Source organism: Cyanistes caeruleus, chromosome 3, assembly GCF_971803275.1.
Source record: "Cyanistes caeruleus chromosome 3, bCyaCae1.hap1.1, whole genome shotgun sequence".
NCBI lineage: Eukaryota > Metazoa > Chordata > Aves > Passeriformes > Paridae > Cyanistes > Cyanistes caeruleus.
In genome coordinates, this window is record NC_141703.1 from 45,147,053 (window position 1) to 45,165,755 (window position 18,703).

At 35.4% G+C, this 18,703-nt stretch overlaps 1 long non-coding RNA gene across 3 annotated transcripts; it reads right to left on the reverse strand.

Annotated features, from left to right (window-relative positions):
- Nucleotides 1-11,490: 11,490 nt before the first annotated feature.
- Nucleotides 11,491-18,677, reverse strand: LOC111926168 (uncharacterized). 3 transcript variants are annotated; one of them, XR_015284493.1, is made up of 4 exons: nt 18,363-18,677; nt 18,175-18,276; nt 16,892-16,976; nt 11,491-16,420 (listed from the first exon to the last, which is right to left on the reverse strand). It is a non-coding gene; the product is annotated as an uncharacterized LOC111926168 (long non-coding RNA). The 3 variants fall into 3 exon arrangements; XR_015284495.1 differs by having other exon boundaries at nt 13,961-16,420; nt 16,873-16,976; nt 18,367-18,598; XR_015284494.1 differs by having other exon boundaries at nt 13,961-16,420; nt 16,873-16,976; nt 18,363-18,598.
- Between the last annotated feature and the right edge of the window lie 26 nt (nt 18,678-18,703).

Below are 18,703 nucleotides of genomic sequence, written 5' to 3' on the forward strand. Positions count from 1 at the left end.
CAAAAACCTTAATCCTGGGAAAATGAAGAACATCTGGAAATAAAATGGCTGTTTATTTCGAAGTCTGTAATATTCCTGCGTTTAAAACTAACAATATATTTGAGTGAAGGATATTTATAGTGTCACAAAACTGCAAACTCTCCATAATTTGTGAAACTGATGCTATTACAGAAGGTTGCTGTCCCAGGAGAAGAAAAAAGCCTGAAGAAAACAATCAGTTCTATCAGTTCTTGCTAAAGAAACATGATGCTCCAGCTTCCAATATTCAAAATAATTTCAAGTAATGCAAAGTTTTGTCTCATGCCCTAGGTTTCCCTTCACTAATGTGATCCATTAGTTAGGTTATGTGAACTGGTAACCCAGTAGTAAGAAATTTATTTTCTTTCTTAACTTTCTTTTCTTTCTTAACTTTATTTTCTTTTTATTATTTTTCTACTGTACTAAATTAAAGCTGCCATAGGGAGCTTAACCATCCATTTGAAATCAGTAACATTAGTTACATGTCACTTCACTTGACACGGAATATAATATTGTACACTTCATGTTTATAAAATAATCTAGATGGGAAATCCAAGGTGGTCAGTCATGGTGATTTGTTAAAAGCATGAGAAAATTGCTCTTTTGGATGTATACTATTAGCTAACATTTGGAGCCCAGCAGATTGTATCAATTATAAAATGAAACTTCCTCTAAGAAACTTTAATCTTATGCTGTCCTGTTTGTTTTAGGACAAAATTTGTTTTTATCCTGACCACTGCACAAATAAGACAATAAGTGTTTTAGAACTATCACCAGAGAAACCCTAATCCAAAACTGCTAGAAACAGTCATACTCTTGGATTTGCCAGGTGATAGCTTTTGCTTTTCAGCTTTTCCCTGCCTTTGCTTCTGAGGAGGGAATTTATATTTCTCCCCCCAAATAGCATATCCACTGAATAATATCTGTGCAATATTTCTACACATATAACTCTCTTTCTAATGTTGTCTCAGTCCTTTGTTTTGTTGCTGCAGACCTTACAAAAAGAACCTTTCAGAGCTATCTTAATTTAAACATTAACAGAATGTGTATCCCCAGATCATTTTGAAGATTTTGAATAATTCAGATTCTATTTCATATCCATGGGGGTCTGTACCTTCCAAAGGGAAAGCTGTTGGAGTCATTAGGTGGCAGATAAGCAATTTTCCTTTTAAGTTCTTTTAACATGTCTAATGCAATATATATACTTGCCAGGAGAGAGCTGACATTTAATCCAGTGTAATAATAGCAAAACCTTTGGAGGCCAGTCAGTCATGTCCTTCATCTAACATGAAAAATGTTTTGAATTTCTTTGCAAAAGGTCATGTTTTGAAATAAAACTCATGTACAAAAAATAGGATATGATTCCTAAATAACTGAAGAACTGATACAATGTAATAAAAATGAAGGCTGAAAAAGGTATTTCTAGAAACACTGAGATATATATATATTGAAAGAAGAAAATTTTGGGACTGGATCCAGCTATATCTTATCTACCAATAGTTAGGAACACGATGAGTTAAAAAAAATATAGCAATATTTTAGTCTTCAGGCTAAAGAAATTTAAATGTAAGGGAAAATTTTGTCAATGTCAGATACTCAGAACTTAGGTGCTAAGTCAGCTTGCAGAGACTTCCTCAATAGTTAGTGGATAGAGAATGTTTCTACCAAGGAATTGATTTCATTTGCTGCTTTTATCTATACTTAAAAATGTGGAACACTCTAGAATTAATTTATGAATAGACAGGCAAATTTTGTGAGCTCAAGACTTGTGTGTATTTATGAGGAATTTTTATATTTCAAACAATTCATTTTTATCAGTATATTTATGACAGTATTTGTCACCAGGACAACAGATGGGCAATGATGCTGATGATCTTGCAATATAAGAGAAATAACACAGATCTAAGATCTTGAAAAACATCTACTTTTTCCCTATATGTTCATCTCCAAATTGTTCTGCATATAAAGTTATTTCAATATGAAAAACTGATAACTTTCTTCTTTTTTTTTTTTTTTTTTAATTTTAAAATTAGAAGCAGTCCTAGATTCAACATGGGCTTCTTCACTTTACACAGCGCCCCAGCAAGGGTATTGGAGGAGAACAAATCCATTTCCTCTCCTTTATTTCTAGCTTATTAGGTGAAAGAATTGAATGCTACTGATACAAGAGCTGTACAGTTCCTCCATTTGGGAAGAGCTGCATTGTTTTTATGACAATTCCAGTTTGTAATAATGGTTGGAAAAATTTTATGGTGTCTATGAAAATAAAAAGCACTAAGAGCAGTTCCTGAAGGACACGAAGCTCCTTACTGTAAAAATAAATACTAACAAGCCAACTCTTTCCTTAAGGCTGATGACTTCTCACAAATGATGTTATAGCCATCGGCTGATATTTTTCTTTCAAATCAAAGGATATGAAACTATATCCTTTAAAATTTTATTTGCCTCAGGCATTTGCAATTGAAAAGATATTTCTATATGTTCAGAGAACTCTTCTAATCAACTGCTTTCCAAAGAGAACTTTACTCTTTCATCCATCTAAGAGACACAGTAGCTGCTTGTAGAAAAAAAAAAAAAAATCTACCATTTCTTTCATTGATGCCTTGAAAACAGAGGATTCTTATCAGTAACCAATTAACAACAGAATCAGTAGCTTTCTTGTTTTTCTCTCACCAAATAAAAGCCAGAATTTGATCATCTTTCTTGCTATAGCTGCCAGTAAAATACAGATATTTGTCCAAAGTTTTCAGATAGCCATACCTGAGAAATTATCTGTTACCTACCATTCAGGTAACTTACCATGTAGCATTTTGTATTTGTCTACAGTTTCAGTCTTTGGTAAAAACTATCATGTTTACAATATTAATAGAGAATTTAACCAAAATATCTGAAAATCAGTATCAAAAGGCAATATAATGGGATATATATTTTCACTGATGAGCCCAAAGAGAGAAAAATGTATATTAGGTATTTTCTCCAAAGATTATCACAATACCAGACTTTGACTGTTCCAACAACACAATCATCTATTCTGTAAGCCTGTTCTGGAAATATCCCCTGAATTTTCATTAGTCAGGATTAAAGAAGCTTAAATCCAGCTAGGAATATCTGAAAATTATTAATATCAACACTGTGGTAGAGTTCATTTCATGTAAGAAAAACAGAATGTGAAGAAAAATAAACAGGCTTGTGGTTTAGCTAATGAGGGCATATAAAGAGATAAACTTACTCGAACAGATGGTCACAAACTGGTCAGTATTAAACTCAAGCAGTAAATTCAACAGGGTCCTGCTTCCAGAGCAGAAGGTTATGAGACAGTTTGCAGATGGATTTCTTGACCTAGTGTTGTTTGTTTAATAACATCAAATATAGGAATGGATACATTTTTTTACCTGCAGCAGTACTCGAAGACATGGCTGATGATCTTTGAAAGTACCTTCCTACCAAAATTATTCCATGATTCTATGATTTCACTGTTAATGAGGTTTTGTCCAATCAAATCCATCCATCTCCATTATTTTATAAAGACTCCTCTGCAAGAGTAATATTTTCTTACTTCAACAGTTAGTATTCAAATTGTCAGTGTTCATCTGCTTAAACCAACAATGTAAATTTATATTAAAGAGCCTGTATTCTCTGTTTTCTCTGTTACTTCCAAATGGTTTACATTTTTTTTTTACAAAAGTGATACTCTCAAACGAAAATTCTCTTAAAGAGAAGATGAGGTAAACTTTCAGTAAGAAAGGAAATGACTAAAGAGAATGCTTGACAAATTGTCCAGTTACATTTCTCAAAAATCTTGCTATTCCAATGTGATTTTGAAAGTCTTTTAAGCTACTTTTCCCATGAATATAAATACAAAACCCCATAATACTCTCTGCAAATCATGTATAAGATGCTTGGTACTACATTTGTCTTTTTTCTTTGTCATTGATTGCATTTCTATCTTCCTTGTGCATAATTCGCAGACCACCATAACTTTTCTAACTATCATCTGTGCTTTAGATACATCCTGTTCATGCTAGTCTTTAGCTCAGGAGGACTTAGGCCTTTTCCTTCAATAGGTTAAAGGAACATTACATTGCCCATTGATGGTCTTCAATCTGCAGTCACTTCACATGAAATCTGTAAAGACTTTCATCTCTTTAAAATTTCATCAAACATCAATTCATCTTTTGTCCTTTGGAGACTCTCTGCTTCTCAAAATCACACTTCAAGCAACAGGATGAAAAAGAAAAAAAAATAAAAAATGAAAAAAAAAAAGATTCACAATTTCTCTAAATTTTATTTTCTTTTAATTTTTAGAGAGATGAGGAGGTATGAAAATGTTTTAACAAAAATTTTGTTGTTATGGTGCAACTATATTACTAAAGTTTGAGAAAGAGAATTGTATTAGGAACACATACACATGTATACAAGTATGGTTAGTTCGTTCCTCCTGTTCTGCAACTTCCTAAAGGAAAATTAATATCCAAATTTCTTATCTAATATATTAATTTGAGCTTAGCATATTCACTCATTTCCATTAACTATCATCATTCTGTGTCTTGTTAATAAAATCCATTAAATTTAATTTAAAGTATCAAGGTTTACAAATTTTCACTTTTACTTCTTGTATAACAGTATTTCTAAGTTAGTGTCTGTATTATAGATGGTGGCATTGGGAACTCTGGAAAATTTTCTTCAAAATTAAGTTGATACTTTAGTTAGAGACTCAAAGGACCGCTACAAAGATGAAGTATAGTATTCATTAATAAATGCAGATAAATGTTTTCTATTTACACAATTTCTATTTACACAATTTGCACTTTGCCTCTCTCATTTTATACCTGCAACAGCAAAGCTGCTGAGCCAAGAGGACAGAGAACTCCCATGTTCCCAGTCTAACTGTGGAATCAGGACTCTTTGTGCTGCTACATCTAGACTTGATGCTTTAAAGCACCCAAGTGTTCCAAAGTTTAGTAATGCAAGTTGAGGTGGCATGTTGTGCTATTACTACTTTGAAATGTCATGTTGGTTCTTCTGACTTAGCAAAAGGGGTTTTACTTTTAAACATGCTTTTGTTTAAAATTTCTGCTATTGCATATTGATGTGTACAAAACAGGGCACAGCCTCTTTAGTGATGTTAATGTGCTACAAAAACAGTAAGAATCATGTTTTTTGTCCTGCATGTTTGAAATGTACCTCAAAGCTGTTACAGCAACTATCATTTCACAAATGTACAGATGGAAAAATTGAGGCAACTGAAGGACAAACTGTTCCTCTGACTTCACTCACCTTTTTCAGCCCTGATCTGGATTCAGCGGTAGATTGAGCTCAAAAAAATGTAACAAAAGTATTCCATGGACATTCCACTCTACCATGAAGCCTTTTTTACCTGTTTGTTCAGCAATCATACTGGAGGCATACATGGACATGTGTAGCATTAACAATATTGTAATTTCCTCTTTTAGATACCTTTTATTTTATTTCTTTTGGTGGTGTTGAAGTTTATTCTTTTGATTCTAACATACTTTGTCACTGCAGTCTCAGTGACAAAGTTATAGCAAGCAGATGTTCCTTTTACCTTGCTTCAGTAAAAGCAATAAAAAAGAGCATTTCCAATACCACTTTCTACAAAATGAGTGAGTTTTTGGTGGAACCTCTCAATACAGAAGTAGGCAGTAAAGACTGACTGCTATTTGCAGACCCCTGGAGGTATTTGCTTGTACATAATTAGGATCTGACAAAGACACTATTCCTAGGGCCATTCTCCATCTAAGCTGCAAACTGCAAGCCTTGCCTTTCCATCTCCATCTCTACCATTCTTTATTTCAAGAGCTTCTAGTGCCTGCTCAGAAAGAGAGAAGGATGCCAGGATGTGAAAGCCACTGTATAATGGGAAGCACCAGACGATGTTCTGGCACAGAGATGTGTTCAGCACAATATTTTTAGAGATTAACCACTTACAAGGTGTGATTTCTTGTCATAGTGCTTTGGGATCAATCATGACATATGAACTATGCACAAGGTCTTTTTAAAACCAAAGGATTTAAAAGTATCTATGTGTTTGTACAATAAAAGCATTTTAAAGAGGGAAAGATGTCATTTACCAACAGCTGTTCTTCTTCAAAATATGGATATAAACTCTCAACATTCTTTCCTATCTCTTTATCTTACAACAAATCTAAAATATGGGACTTTCTATCTGGCAGGAACTACATGGGGAGGTCATATGGACCACACAGAATACAAATGGAGCCCTAAATGCAGACCTAAGCATGAATCTATAGTAAAATAAAAGTCTGAAAAACAGTGTTTATGTATAAATAACCAAAAGTGTAACTCAGATTCTACTCACACCATTTCAAATCATGACCTTTGATGACACTGCCAGTGAGACTGGAAACTAGCACAAAATATAATGATTTTTAGGGGATGAGCATAATTACCCCTTGGGAAGTGTCCTGTGTCAATTAAATTCGTTCTTACAGGCCCTCAATTAACAATAGATTTCAGTCAGTAGTGACTTTCAATTAATTTAAAAACACCCACAACCTAAAAATTCAGGGTACAGCAAAGAAATACAGGAAAGCAAAATGATCTTTGCACTTTTAATACAATTTAAAATGTACCTGATTCTTCTAACACATAAAGACCTTAAAATTATATCAACAGTGAAAATACTAACCCTGAAAGCAGAAAGCTTAACCATTAATCGTTTTCTCAAAAAGTAAAACCATAATTTTCCCCTTTTTTGTGGAAATGGAGGTGCTGGGAGGGTCAGGTGGCCAGAGGGAATATGGATAGGAAGCTCTTTTTATTTATCATAAATTTCACAGCTATGAAATACTGGGAGAAAATTACACTGGAAATCAAACAATCTAGTATCCTAAAACCAATGTTCTTCCCATGGCATATTGTACAAATATTTTTTCTATATTAATATAAGGTTCAAATATGCAATTCTTCTTATTCACTTGAAAAAAGAATATTCTAAGGTATTAATTTAAGTACTATTACTTTTGCTATTAAAATTAAATCCCTATTAATGTAATAAATCAAATTGAGTATTTTTATGTACTTTAGTTCCCATTTTCCTAATTATTTTTTCCTGTTGTACATATATGAGAGTAAATTTTTCTAAAAATTATTTTCTTGGTTTTTACTTACGTGACTAGGGAAATCTTCAAACAAAAAACAAACAAAACCCCAAATAATTTCAACCCTGAATTTCAGAAATTTGTGAAGAAAAGAAACTATTTTAAAATCTTATGTTTGGGCAACCAAAATTTACATATTTTTTTTTTTACATAGTTGCTTCAATTTATTATTAATAAATGCTTATTTTGATAATTTGTAAGTTGAATCTTACTTTATCATATTGTGCAGTGTATTAGCATGAAGTAAACTATATAATCCTTTATGCAAACTAAATAAAACAGAAACTGTACTGTTAACAAATTCCCAAGAGAGAGTGCAGCTATTTTACAATGAAATTTTCTTTATTCAGCTAAAATGTCATATTTGCAAGAATCTGAGTGCTACAAAAGTGTTCCCATGTTTTTCACTGTGCTTACCTGTCTTGAAGGAGTGTAGATAAAACACAGTTCAGTCATGTCTCACTCATTATTTTCAAAGAGTTTCATTTGCAATTGACCTTTTGCTGATTCATAATGAGGCATTTAGAAATGCTTTAAGTCTCGAAAAAGGGAAATGAAGCAGTGTGCAGACTAATGATAGTATTCATGAGTAACACCAGATATTGCTTGAAAACAAGAGGTGATTTAGACAGAATAATATACAAAAGACATGATGAACCCACATAACTTTTACATTATTGTATCTACACCAGTTTTACTACAATTGACACTGATAGGCATTTACAAAGGAAAAGATAATCAAGCATTCTTCAGTTTTCTTCTCAGATACATCTGAATTTTATCCCTGTAGTATTTTATGGGTTTGAATGGATGATGGCAGGCACAGTTCAAAAGAAATTTGAATGAAAACTTCATACCGAAGTAGATAATCGCTGTTTTCTATCAATGAAGAAGTGATCCATTTCCCACCTTAGTTATTCACTACAAGCTCTTTAGTGAAATTCAGAGTAGATGTTCTGTGGTTCTTTTCTCCATCGAAAATCAAAATATTTTCCACTTCTGTTACTGAAGAAGAGAGTAGATGTAAGGTACATTGAACTCAACAGAAAACTGACACTTTTTTACACATGAGTTAAAATGGAGGATTGTGATAATGATGATGAGGAGGATTACAATTTTTAATTTCTAAACTACAAATACAGAAAATAAGGTCCAAATACAAGCAAACATTGTCTGATTTTATTTTCAAATAAAATGTTATGGCTCTCCCAAAAAATATTCACTTAAAGTTTGATTTTCTATATACAAAAGTGTTTGCCTTTTGCAAAACTTTACTTAATTCTGACTGAAATGACCAATGTTTATAAATGCTAATTCTTACCATGAATTAACTCTTCAGGTAATGTATGTTTTAAAGTCTACTTCACAGAAAATTAAGCTAAAAGTAAATGAAATTAGAGCAGACTAATATTTGAATGGAGAAATCAGTACTTCACATTTGTTTTAGCAGTCATCCTGTTACCATCTATTCTGATTGCATTTTCCATAGATTAACAGATATGTTTACCTGCCTTACCATCTGCTGAGCTGACTGTTTGCAAGCTACCTGCTAAAATGCTGGCAGGGAGCATAAACTAAGCCATTTGTCACTGTATGTTTGTAAAATGAAACACATTCTGACATTAGAATAGGTACATACTGAAAACTGCTGCTATGGAACAGCCAAAGAGATTACATCCCTATATTTAGCAAGGTCGAATGAGGAAAAGGTTGGAAAACCTGAAGAGCAAAAATCTAAAATCCCACCATGTTTAAATCATCTAGCCAGATTTTGAGAACAGTGAAATTGGGAAGCATCCAGTTTATGCTTTTCTTTTTCTTATTTGTCTCCTGCCAGGGTAATCATGGCAGAAAATTACTTCCTCTCTCTGTGTACAGAAGGCAGTAAATTTTCCTTAACCCTTCCTTTCCAGCGCAATAAAATTACAAAGAAAGCCTTTTAGCCTATTATACTAAGTAAGAAGAGCACTAGCAAAACTGAGCACAAACTGAGTGAATTTCCCTCAAAGTTTGATTCATACACAAGTACAATTTACAATTTTCAAAGCATTTTATTAGAGATATTTGTGGTACTGTAATATAAAGCTGCATTATACATATTTCAGCATACTTTGAAAATCTATATATGATGAAAATTTGCCTATTTTTATTAGAACGCTTTAGTAAATAATTGGAACAAAAACTTCACAACTGAAAATATTCATGTGGAATTTTATAATGAAAAAACCTAGAAAATTGAGAGATTGAAAATACAATGCCCTACTTTTTTGGTTGTTGTTCTTGTTACAAATGGTAATCACAAATGTTTCTAAGGGGATATCAGATAGAATTTAGAATTCTGAAAATCACCAGTTGTATCTTTGGTATCACAAGAAACCACATGACAAATATGTACTTGCAGATGAACGTTTCTATTTCAGTTCAAACACATTTGAAACAGATTCCTTCTTTTTACTCAGCCTTCCTAAATAATTTTCTTCTCTGTTTCTTTTTTCACATATCTAAGCAACAGATTATATAGTACCAAGGCATGCAATTATTAGCTTGGACCTATAAATTCCCTTGGCTTTCCCAGCAGAGACATCCTTTTCCCCAAAATCCTGCTTAGTAATCCACTGGTGTGACATAGAAACAACAGCATATTGTTGTCATTTTTAACCATTTTTTAACTCAAAGCTGCACATTTAGCATCTAAAATCTTCAAGGGTGAAAAATTGGCAGATTGCACCGGATTTCTCCTTCAAGCTTCTAAAATGAAAATTACTTGCCATCTTGTTTAACTCCATAATGGGAAGAAGGATTCACAAAAATTGTGGAAAGGAAAGAATTAAAAGATTAGAAAAGTCTTTTTCCTAAGATGCAATGACATTAATTTTATTTTTTTTTAATAGCTTAAATGGCCTTCCCCTTAATATCATATCTATCACCTCTCATCGCAGAAATGTGATGGAAATAAGTAGGAATAAAGATAAGTTTCAGATAATCATCAGATCTGCAAGACCTGATACAGATGAAGTATGTAAAGGACTTTACTCAGTCAGGGAGAAACAAAAAATATTTACATTGGAAGAAATCTCTGGAGATTATATAGTCCACAAAAAAAAATCAACAAGACAAAGCAACCAACCAACTGACCAAACAAAAACCACCAAAAACAAAACAAAAAGCAAACCAAACCACAAAAGAAACAAAAAAAAAAACCCCTCAAACAAAAGAATAAAACCAAAAAGAAAAAAAACAAACCACTCCCAAAATTATAAGTGCTCCCACAACAATCTGAAATGTGGTTAGAGTATTTTAAAAAGTGATGAAGATACACAAAAACAATGAACAATATGGGTAGTCTAACAGCAGCTTCAGTGATCATAGTGGAAGTATCACAGGATATGTGGAAATACATTCCTTTTGAAGTAACTAGCAGATTAAATCTAGACAGGAAGGACCTAAAAATGGGTTTTAATTAAAAACTATGAAAAACCTTAACAAAACACTAAGTTTCACACTCCAAACTGTTCTCAGTTTCTAAAATTGTGGAAAGATATTTTTGTAATGATTAGGCTGCTCTTTTCTGGAGAAAAGGGAAAGGAAAGGCAGCTGGTGGGCAGAAAATGTGTGTGAAGAAACACATTCTGAAAGGAGCCATGGGCTAAAGGGATTGCAAGGCATTGAACCTCAGTGCAACACCCATGACCCCAGTTGAGGAAGACTATTGCAGTCAGGCAGGGAGCCCCAGAGATATGGGCAGGAACACAGAACACAAGAGAAGAGCGGTTGGTCTTTGTCACATCTTTTGTTTAACACTCACAAAGGTATCATTAATGGAGATTTCTTTAATAATTAATAAAACATTCATTAATATCTTTTGTGGATAAGTAATGACAACTCATGTTTTGACTTAGAAGCTAAATATTTGTCTGTATATATTTAAGGGGTGTGGAGGTTTTATCTGTAATGGAACATAGTATCTAAAATGTGACTGTATTCTAGTCAAATTCTCTACATTGATTTAACAAAATAAACATTCTAAGTGCTCTATGTAGAATATGATAATCTTTTCTCTATATTGTATTCTAGAAGTTCTGCATGAGGACAGATGAAGAGAAAAAGAAAGACAGACTAATCTAATTGAACAGCTGTTTTTTTATTTGGGTAAAAAGGAGTGCAGAAGAAAAGAAGCATGCAAAAAGTATTAAGGGTTTTGGATTCAACAGCCTGGCAAGCTTGCATTTCTGCTTATTAACTTGCTCTCCCATGAGCCAAGTTTCACAACCTTCTTAGCCTTTGAAGGTTGCAGATACTTTTTAACAGGACTGGTTATTGACAGCAGACCTTTATAGCCACTTTGTCTTATTTTATTAAGTAGGAAAAAGTGTTCAGGTATAGACTAAATTATAATGAAAAGCAAAACAAAAGAGTTTTGTAGAATTTCAAAAGCTTGAACATGCATGTAACTTTTGTGTTTGAAAAAACAGAAGTAAATTATTTGGGAAGAAAAGTTTCATGTAACAAACTTTTTTTTTATTTTTTAGCATTAACATGTCACAGAGGTGCACAAAAAAAAACTTCACAAAGATAGTGGACTCAGAAAAAACTTAGTTAACAACAAAAACCAAGGGGAAAAACTAATAAACAAGGAGGGTAACCACGATGACCCTCCTTTGACATTTTACAGGTTACAGGTATGGTGTAGCAGTCAGGGTTGTGATTACCACATGAACAAGGATGATGATCCAAAGCATGCATAAACTCATACTGTCATGGGAGGCCTCTCTCTCAAGGTTACCCAGAAGGTACAATTTATCCAAAAGCATTAAAGGATCACTCTCAGACATCCAGCAGAAAATTAGTCACTCAAAATATGTTTGTCACAAGCCTGGGGTAATTGTGAGAGGGCAACAGTTAACTCTCTAACGGCAGCTTAAGACAGCGTTGTAAATAACTGGTGTTGTTGCATAAGCAGCTTTGCATGAAACACTCGTTGGGCTGGTGGATACAGCCACAGCAGGGGCATCTTAGCTACATCTTTTCATCTAATCTCTGGCAATTCCAAGGTGGACATGCTTTACCCTTACCACTGTGCCACCTAGATGCGCTGTTTGGGGGACAATTAAATGAGTCGCTATTTCATGCATTGGGCACTCATTTGCATCTTTGTCAGAATGTTTGATACACCAGAGGCACTTAGTGGCTTGGTGTATACTGGGGTGTAAGCAACCTCATTTCCACATAGTGCTTGTGCTTGCTGGCTTCCTATGGGATCTCAGAGCAGTGTGTAGTGTCATTGGGGCTCCACCCCGTGGCCTTGTGAACTGTCTGGAGAATGTAGACTTGGCATCCCATACTGAGCTGTCATTTGCTTTGCCCAGTGGCCAACTATAAGCAATGTATGTAGTTTACACCTTTCATGGCTTTTAAAAAGATTCCGGCTCTAATTATTATATTGTGCCCATTAATCCAAGGGCTAATTATGTAACAACACAGAATATCCTGATTTACAAGGGACCCACTAGGATGATCAAAGTCCAACTCCCCTCCCTTCACAGGGCAGCCCCAAGAACCACATCTTGTGCCTGAGAGCACTGACCCCAGATACCTTTGCATGGCTGGCACTGCTCTCCAGCATCTCATAACCCTGTTTGCACACATATCCAGAGCTGCTATCCCAGGTGCAGAATCTGGCACTTTCCCTTGTTGAACTTCATATGTGATTGCCCAGCCCTCTGATTTGTGCAGGTTTCTCTGCAGGTCCTCTTTGCCTTCAAGCAAGTCAACAGCTCCTCCCAATTCAGAATTGTCTGCAAAATTATGTAGAATACTTTTGAGTCATGCTGACATCTGTTTACAAAAATTGGCATTATCAGCTGACTTAGGGGTGAGTAAACAAACTGTTACTAATACTAGGTTCATTATTTTTGTGAATTCTACTATTATTTTTACTACAACATTGTCATTAAAGTCCAGCTTGTCTGCACTAGCCACTGTTGCCTCCAGTAAGAGCAACAGGCTTGTCCTTTTCTGCACTGTCCTGTAAGAGACTTCTTTTCTTCCCTAGCTTCCATTAGACCCTTCCTCAGGGAGAACTTAAATAGTGGATGTATAGTGCTCCTTTCTGTGTTCTGGAGGGAAAAACTGTTTCCAGTGCAAAATCTTTCACAGAATGCAGGAAAAAAAAATGATGCAGAAAATATCTGCTCTGTTGTGGTGTCTTCCATGAGCTGCAAGGGAGTATCAGATTACCTCCCTCATTTTTCTATTGCATTTCTGTTCACACTGTGGCTTCTCACATTTTTCTCCATTTTTCACTGCATTGTGTCATCCTTTTCCCTTTTACAAATATGCTTCCAAGGTAGCATTATTTCTATGACCTCAACAAATGCATGCTGACAGATACATGCTAAAACTGTGAGTCAGTACAACCTGTATTTTCTGGTGTCCTTACAGATACAAATAATTAGAGAAATTATTTTTCATGACCTTTCAATAATTTTTTTTTTAACATTCCCATTTTCTGCCCTAAAATAGTCCATGTGTTCTATGGAAAACCAGAATAGACAGAATGAAGCAAAAAATGTTTTCAACACATTTTTCAAAATACTGTGACATATGGATAATTAGCTAGCAAATGAGTAATAGGAAAGCTAGAAAGATGACATTAGCTTGCATCATTCATACAAAATGTACTTCTAAATAACTGTTCTTTGTAATTGCTTCTCTCTGCCAACTAAGCACCATACAGCAAATCAATCACACTGGACATATGATTAAAAAGAGAACAATGAAAATAACAGGAAGATCAATACTAATGAATCAAAAGGAATTTTTTTTTCTTTTTTCTTTTTTTTTTTTTTAAAGAATCACAGACTCAATTAAGTTGAAAAAGTCCTCTGAGATCATCACATCCAAACATCAATCAAACAGCACCCTGTCAACTAGACCAGGGCACTAAGGGCCACATCTAGTCTGTCCTTAAATACCAACAAGGATGGTGACTTCTCCACTTCCTTGGATAGCTTATTCCAATCACCATTTCTGTAAAGAATTGCTTCTTAACAAGTGTATTTCATTTTAATAATTTTCCACCTAGCATTAAACTCAACTCAACTGTGATGACAAGTTCTTCATATTTTAGAGCCATATCCCTGTATTTGATTAATATATCACAGAACTTTACATCCAGGGTTTCCCTGTCTCAGGTGCAGAATCCAGCACTTCTTTTTGAGCTTCATATCATATCAAATCTGTTGAGGTGTCTCTGCAGGGCCTCCCTGCCTTTGAGTCAACAGCTCCTCCCAGATTTGTATTGTCTTTGAAGTTGCTTAGCATCTGTTCCAGTTCTGTGTTCAAGTTATTTATGAAGATGTTGAAGAGTGCAGGACTAAGGAGGGTAGAGCTTGACAGAACCCCACCAGTGACAGATCCACAGTCTGATGTCACTTCATTCACTGTACACCTTTGTGCCCAACTCATGAGCCAGTTGCAATCACATGATGTGTTTATCCACATGAATGATGGACATTTTTGTCCAGAAGGATCCTGTGAAACAGTATGAAAAGCTCTACTGAAATCCCAACCTGTTGATTACATCAACTTGTCATAAAAGGAGATTGGGTTTAATAATTCCTGGGCATTCCTTTCATGAAGTTCTGCTGGCTATGACCAAAGACTATATTGTATTTCAGGTGTTTTTTAACATCTCCCAGAATATTCTTCACCATAACTTTATCAGGCACTGAAATGAGACTGACAGGCCTGTAGTTCCAGGGTGGTTCTTCTTGCCCTTCCTGAAATTCACCAGCTTCCCTTCAGCTGGGACCTCTCCAGATCACAAGACTTCCCCAAAAATGATCAAGACACCTTTTGCCATGACATCATCTGGAATTTTGAAGACTCTTGGATGAATCCCAACAGGCCCCACAGATTTTTAGGGATCCAGCTTGATCTTGCACAAATTCAAGATTGGCTGGGAGTTGATCATTCTTGCACTCATGGTCCTCCAGCTCAGGACACTGACACTCCCTTGGTCAATAATCCATGTTGAAGACAGAGGCAAAGAATGCATTAAACACCTCTGCTCTGTCTCTGTGTGGTGGCCATCCTCATCCCATAATGGGTCAATGTTATTTCTATGCTGCCTTTTGCCATTAAGAGATCTGGAACAACTCTTTTTACTGTCTCTTGCAGTTCTGGCCAGCTTCTGCTCCAGCTGAGCTTTGGCCAAGTGACTTTTTCCCCTGCAGCAGCAAGCAACATGTCTGTACTGTTCCCATGTCACCTGACCTTGCTTCCACTGGGCATACACCATCCTTGCCTACTTGACTTCTGACATTTGGGAATTGCCTGCTTCTGTGCCCTTCAGAAGTGATGTTTAAAAAGTGACCATCACTGATTGACCCCAATACCTGCAAAAATATTTTCCCAGGGACCTTTACTTATTCCCTGTGCAGACTGAAGTCTGTTCTCCCCACACCCAGAGCTGAGGTTTTGCGGGCACTTTTCATCCTGTGACAAGAGATTTTGAACTCTATTGTTTCATGATTGCTGTGGCTGAGATGACTGCCAATCTCCACACGGTTTCCAAGATCCTCTCTTTTGTAAAGCAGTAGATCAAGGAGGGCATGTTTCCAAGTTGACTCCCTAAGGACCTGTTCCATAAAATTGTCACTCAGCCTTTTTTGGAGTCTTCCGGCTCGGCTTATACCAGCTGTTTGATGCTCACAATTTCTGGCAAGCTGAAGTCCTCCATAAGAAAAAGAGCATTTTCCTTGGAAGTATCCCTTGATTCCTCAAAGAATAACTAATCAGTCTCATTGGCCTGGCTAGAAGGTCTGCGGTAGATTTCCACAATGACTCTTTGCCCTTCCTATCCTTTCCAAAGAGCTTTTAACCATCCAACAGGCCACTCCAGTCACACAGGACTCATCCCACCAGGTTTCACTTGTGGCAATAATGTCAAATTTCTGGGACTGAGCCAAGACCCAGAGATCCTGTTATATGTTCATCATGCTCTTTGCATTAGTGTAGAAATATTTAAGGTATGGTACATTGTAGCTAACACCTTGTGAAACAGATTAAAGGGTCTTCTTAATGGTCATTTCCTCAGGTTTTGTCACACCACCCCTTTGCTCATCACTGCTGAGCCCATTTTACCACTTTTCCCCTTCCAAGCTAAAGTTCTATCAATGAGCCCTGCTGGCTCCTTGGCTGGTTTGATTCTGAAGAATTTCAGATCATGATGAGGCTTGGGGTTGTTGAACAGTTTCCTGAAATAAGGAACACACATTCATAATTTGCAGTAATATAAAGGCTGTTTTTTAGAAAAAAAAATGCATAACTGGTCAAATGAGGCAGTTTTCACTTTGGCAGCACAGAATGAAAGACAAGAATGCTATTTTTATATTAGCTTCTCATTTAGAGGGAAAAAAAAATTCCCAAAGATTTTTCTAAAATTTTTAATTCCCATCTGACCACACATATCTGTAAAATCTCAAACTAACAAACCACAAAGCTAAAAGGAGGGTTTTTCTCAGGTCAATATTCAACTAAACTGTTAAAGTTATGCCAAATTTTTTACCATTCTGATTAAGAAAAAAACCACTTAATATTAATTTAATTTGATTTATCAAGTGTTTGATTTATCTGGTAATTCATAACCTTTAATCAATATTTAGATTTAATTTCCAAGGCCACAACTTTGAAGAAAATCCAAGGTCACCTGCATGTAATTAACGTACTTCTGTGGATACTCAGCTCAGGGTTACGATTGAATGGAGAGACTTGGCAACCTCCTGGGATCTTAGATGAGGATTTTGTAAAATCCTGTGAGAGAATCATGCAATTCTATCAAACAGGGTCCATAAATTACTTTCTTCTGTGACTAAAGCATCAAAATTCATTCTTATTCAGAAACCTTGAATGCATTTGATCAGGCTATATCAGAAGGCATATTCTCATCACAAAAAGGTCCTTCTCCCCATGTTTTTTTTTTATAATTTTAAAGACCTAATTATTTTGAAAATATGCCTTTGTCTGAGCAAATTAACCTTTAAAAGAACTTGTTATCTCTAACTTACAGATATAGTAGGCAAACTCCCATATGAAGAGGTGCTCAGCAAAGAGAAAGCATGCTCATTTTCAGGGTTTCTCATCTAGGAATTTTAGTGCCATGTGTGAGATGGACTAATACAGATCAAAGGTGGCCACAAGTGTAAGTGTGGTGGTGATGGGAATCACTACCATTACCGGGGTAATGGGAACTACCATGCGGAATTTACAAGGTCATTTCTCTATCCCAGCTCCACCAGGAGAGATCAGATAGAAATAGTCCCAAAAATTTAAAGCCATTGTCCCACATATATGCCACCTTTGTCTAGGTAGCAGCAGCCACCAAATCCTGGTTTTACAGTATTTTGATGCTGACAGAATAGGCTTATGACATCACCATACTACTCTGGCATCTGACTGAAGGTACTACACAATTTTGTTTTTCAGAGGACCCCAGCCCAGGGGTCCTTTAAAATGTTTTTCCCTCGGCATTCCAGTGCCTCCTATTTCTGCATATCACCACAATATCTGACTAGCCTGGGACTTTGAAGTGATTTTACCAGTGGCTTTTTGTTAAAGTATGCACTTGTTAAAAGAAAAAAAAAAAAAAAAGCCAATCCTCTTTGAGTTTTGTAAACTAGTATTCAATAAAACCCAATCCAGGAGTAAACAACTTAATAATACATGTACTTAAAACTTTAAAAACAAATTATTTAAAGACTTTACTTTTTCATTGTCCTCTTGGAGGACAGATTAATTCCTCTTTTCTTGTTATCTCTCCAGCAGTTTAACAGCTTTCTGTTTATCAGTAAGGTCTAAACTGTTCCCTCTAATTCACTGGAAAACTAACTTCTTCTCCTTTCTCCTTTCCTTTCCTTTCCTTCTTTCCCCCCCTACAACTGATTCTCATTTTATGCCTTTTCCCTTTATGTGCTTGTTCCCCTGTTTCTCCACTGACAGTTTTTCTCATTACCAGCCTCATCCTTTTCTCAGATGTTTCTTCTCCATCAAGGCCTCATTTCTGCTCTCAGTCCTCTTCCCTGCTCAAGAGAAGTAGAACTCATTGAGAGCAGTGCTGTGAAGGCAAACAGGCAGCCTTATTACTTGCACACCCTTTAAGCAAAGCACCCCTTTAAAATTACAAGTAAACAAGAAAATTACTTGCAGAAATTAGTAGTTTATTCAGTCTTAGTTTTAACTACTCAATTTAAGAATCTTGTAATGAAATATTTATCTTGTAATTTCAATCATTATTACATTTTATTTCATAATAGAAAATGAAAATTTTCATTTCAGTTTTTTCAATTCCATTCACCTAATGCAGCTTTAGACAAATATAAGTAATTATTCCTTCTATGCTTATTCAAGATTTTTCTGATATTTGTAAAAAATTATGTGCATTGCATTTGCATGGCTAGGCTTTTGTAGCAGAAGGGCTGTTTTTGTGAGAAGCTGCTAGGAACCTCCCCCACATCTGGCAGAACCAATGCCATCCTTGGTGG